Here is a 4,677-nt window from a genome sequence, read left to right on the forward strand (position 1 = left end):
TGGACCAGGAAGTGCGTTCTCACCAGACACTGAATCAGTTGGAGCCTTGGTTTTGGACTTTCAGCCTCCAGAAATATGAGAAATAAATTTTTATTTTCTCTTGTTTATTATCTACTAGTCTTTGTTATAGCAGCCCAAATGGACTAAGACAATGGTACTTTTTGTGTCTTCTTTAAGAAACCCTTCTCTATTCCAAGTTCATAAAGTTATTCCCTACATTAATATCTAGATGCTTTATTGTTTTACTTTTCACATTTAGATCTAAAATCCATCTGGAATTAATTTTGTGAGGGAGGGACCAAGACAGATTTTTTTTTAATATGAAAATCCAACTGAGTTAACACCATTTACTGTAAAGCTTGTCTTTTATCCATGGCTTTTCTGTGCACTTTTGTAATAAACCAGATGTCCACATATGCATGTCTGCCTCTGGTTGTACACCACATTATTGGTCAATTTATCTTTGCATCAATGTCTGTCTTACTAACTGTAATCTTGTAATAATTCTTGATCAATAGTAGTGTAAGTCCACGAACTTTGATAATTTGAAAGTGGATTAGCTATTTTTGGCCTTTTGTGTTTTCATGTACATTGTAAAATATGCTTGTAAATTTCCACAAAATATCTTCTGGGATTTTATTTGGGATTGCAATGAATCTATTGATGAAGTCGGTGTATTTGGCACTTTAATAATCTTGAATCTTAAATGGTATATCCTTTAATTTATGTAGGTCTTCTTTATTTTTTCTAAATGCTTTCTAATTTTCAGTGTTGGGGGTCTTACAAACATTTGGAGAATTTATTTATAGGTTTTCTACTTTTATAGGTTTCTATTTATAGGTTTATAGGTTTATTTATAGGTTTTCTACTTTTGCCTAGAATGTAGAAAACTGGAAAGGGGGTTGTTTGTAGCCTATGAACAGGAAAAATCTAGATAAATCACAAATTTGTAACTTTTTGGGAGCATATGAGAAAGTTGAGGTTTTGGAGCAACCAAATATCCTGAAATATAGACCCCTCCAAGCAGAGATGAAACAGCACTGTTTCACTTCCATTAAAGGAAGAAATGCCAAGAGCCATATGAGTGGGTAAGAAAAATACAGCTAAATTAAAAAAAAAAGTGAATTGCTTAAAAGCCAAATGTGGGCTAGCATGAGAGTATAGAATGCCTGAGAGCCACAGACATAAGGGGAGTTCATGCTCACTTGTAAGATATTCTCTATAGGGGCCTTCACTGAATGCTCATGAGAAACACTGAAGACAGGGCAGTAGACTGAGAAACAAGCTTGGATGAGGATAGAAGCTGCCACTGTGGGGAAAAGCACAAAGCCTCTCTCAGACCCTTCTCTCTTATAGAACAGTCTTAGGCCTGGGGTGGGGTGGGGAAGAAGCCCCCAGGGGCATGTGAAGATCCACTAGGGCAGGGTGAAATATAAAAGAAAAGAACATTCCATCTTTGAGGAGGAGCAGGAGAGAAGACCGGACCCAGAACCCTATGCTATTATTATTTGAGGTCTGTTCTGCTTGGGCGAGGGTCAGTAAAATCTGTCAAACTTGACCCACCAAATTTGAAATTCTGCTGCCATAACAAACATGGTAATAGATGATGAATGCTTTAGGTGGGCTTACCAGTAGACTTGACACAGCAAAGGAAAGAATAGTGATCTTAAAAATATGTCACTGTAAATTACCAAACTGAAACATAAACAGAAAAAAAGCAGGAAAAAACCCCCAGTACAGAGGATGCAGGATCTCTAGGACAATATAAAACAGTTAAAACTGGTATAATTGGAATCCTGAAGAGAATGTGGCAAAAGAAATATTTGAAGAAATAATGATCAAGAATTTCCAAAAATCTATAGATCCAAGAATCTTGGAAAACTTGAGCAGGAAAAACAAAAAAAGAAAAGAATATGATATGACACATCATATTCCACCTGCTGAAAATAAAAGACAATGAGAAAATCTTGAAGGCATACAATGGAAAAAAGATTATATAAAAAAGATATGAGTTATAGTAGACTTCTCATCAGGAACTGTACATGATAGAAGACAATAGAGTGATGTCTTTACTAAAGTGATGGGTTTAAAGTATCTGGGAAAAAACCTTGTCAACTCATTATTTTATACTATATTTTTTCCAAATTGAAAGTAAAAGGTTTTTGTTGACAATCAAAAACTGAATTAATACCAGCAGACCTGCACTACCAGATTATTAGTTTTTCAGGCAGAAATAATATTTGATTGAAAGTTGAATATATACAAAGAAGTGAGGAGCTTCAGAATGCTTTGAAAACGGGTAAATATAAAGAATTATGTTTTTCTTATTTTAGTTGCTCTTAAGTGATTTTTAAAGCAAACATAGTAGCAATACATTATGGGTTTGTATTGTATGTAAAAGTAAATCATTTGAAAACATCACAAGAAATGGGAGGCAGGAATTGGAAGTAGAGTGTTGTATGGTTCTTAGACTATATGAAGTTGCATAAAAGTATTTAAAGGTAGACATTGATGAATGAAAGCTATGTTATATAAATATAGTCTCTGTATTATTGTATGTGCATATATATTATATGTTAACAACCACTAAAATATTTTAAAAAGAAGCTCAAATAATACATAGTAAGGTAAAATGGAATCATAAAAAATAAACAAATTCAAAATTTGGCAGAGAATGAGGAAAAAGGTAACAAAAAACAATGGAACATACAGAAAACAATCATATTTAATATATAATATATATATCATATTATAGATGTTTGAATTAAACCAATCAATTCTTACACTAAATGTAATGATCTAAACTCTAATTAAAAAATACTAAAATTGTATGAAATACCAAGCCCAAATTATCTTGCTTGTAAGGCATTTTTTCCAAATACAAAGGCATACATATATTAGTAAAATTATGGAAAAAGATGTATAGTAAATGCACTGATCAATGAAAGCTAGAGCAAATATATTGATATCAGACAAAATAGACTTTAGTACAAAGAATATTACTGGCAATAAAGAGGGATATTACGTAGATGATAGATGGATCAGTTCACCAAGAAGATATGATAATCCTAGTAGTATATGCACCTAACAACTAAGTCTTGGAAACACAAGGGAAAGACCTGATAGAACTGACTGTCCTTTTATTGAAGCTTTCCCAGTCATCTTTTGGTTGGCTGAAACTCATTTTATAGTAGATTTTTCAGAAAGGGTGCTTATGTACAGTATTTACTGGGTTATTACCTGAGCAAAACTTTGTTTATTGAAGGACAGCTTGGCTGGATAGAATATTCTGGTTTATACTATCTTAATATTTTTGAAAATGCTGCTACACAGTTGCCTTGCTTTGTATTATTTTTGAGAAGATGAATGCCACTGGAATTCTTTTGTTTTTGTAAGTTATGTCATATTTTTGCCTCGAGTTCTTGAGGATTTCTTTCTTTATCTTTAATGTCTAATAGTTTTACTAGAATACATCTTGGGTTGATTGTTCTGTTAATTTTTCCTAGTACCCAGTGGATCCTTTCAATGTGTAGATTCAGGTGCTTTTTTTTTTTTTTTAAGATTTTATTTATTTATTTGACAGAGAGAGAGACAGCCAGCGAGAGAGGGAACACAAGCAGGGGGAGTGGGAGAGGAAGAAGCAGGCTCCTAATGGAGGAGCCTGATGTGGGGCTCGATCCCAGAATGCCAGGATCATGCCCTGAGCCGAAGGCAGACACTTAACGACTTAACCCAGGTGCCCCAGATTCAGGTGTTTTTAAATTTATGAAATATTTTTTGGATTGTAGTTTTAAATATTGGTTCTATTCTATTGTTTTGATTTTTTTTTAGGACATCAATTATATGTGTGTTAGGGCTCCTTGATCTAACTTCCATTTCCACCTCTCTCTCTTGGCCCTTTTAACTTTTTGTTTTTAAAGATTTTATTTATTTATTTATTTATTTATTTATTTATTTATTTATTGAGCATGAGCAGAGGGGGAAGGGCAGAGGGAGAGGGAGAGGGAGAGAGAGAATTTCAAGCTGACTCTGTGCTGAGCGAGGAGTCTGATGCGGGGCTTGATCTCATGACCCTGAGATCATGACCTGAGCAGAAATCAAGACTTGTGTGCTTAACTGACTGGCCACCCAGGTGCCCCTAACTTCTTTTAAATGTCATTTTATTTCCTTGGATTATCTGATTTGCTTTCATGCTCTTTATTGTATTTTAATTTGACTCTTCTCCTTTTGGTACTTTAATTTTCATTTCTGATATGATTTTTTGATCTTTTTATTTTATTCTTTCCTGAGTTTAATCAACTCTCACTCCTTTCTGATTTTAAAAATCTTTTTTTGTTCTTACATTTTGTATTTCTAATGCAATATTTTATTTTCATATCCATGAATATTTGTCATGTCTTTAGCTTTCCTCTTTCAGAGCATAATAACTAGGTGTTTGTAACTTCTCAAAGTTCTCCAGCTGAATTAATTGAAAACATCTTGAACCTTTGCCTAACTCAAAATTTTTTGGTAGAGTTTTACACTAGAGACAAGAAATTCTATGGGGAATGTGGCTCTTCATCACATTGTGAGGCTCAATTTATTTTAAATACTTTAAGCATCTCAAAATTGAAAAACAATCCTTGGTCTTCTAGTGAATGAGTGGGTTTTCTAAACTAAAAAACAGGACCTTAAATG

The sequence above is a fragment of the Ursus americanus genome, chromosome 24 (assembly GCF_024610735.1).
Source record: "Ursus americanus isolate L20-20 chromosome 24, mUrsAme1.1.p, whole genome shotgun sequence".
In the NCBI taxonomy this organism is placed as follows: Eukaryota; Metazoa; Chordata; class Mammalia; order Carnivora; family Ursidae; genus Ursus; species Ursus americanus.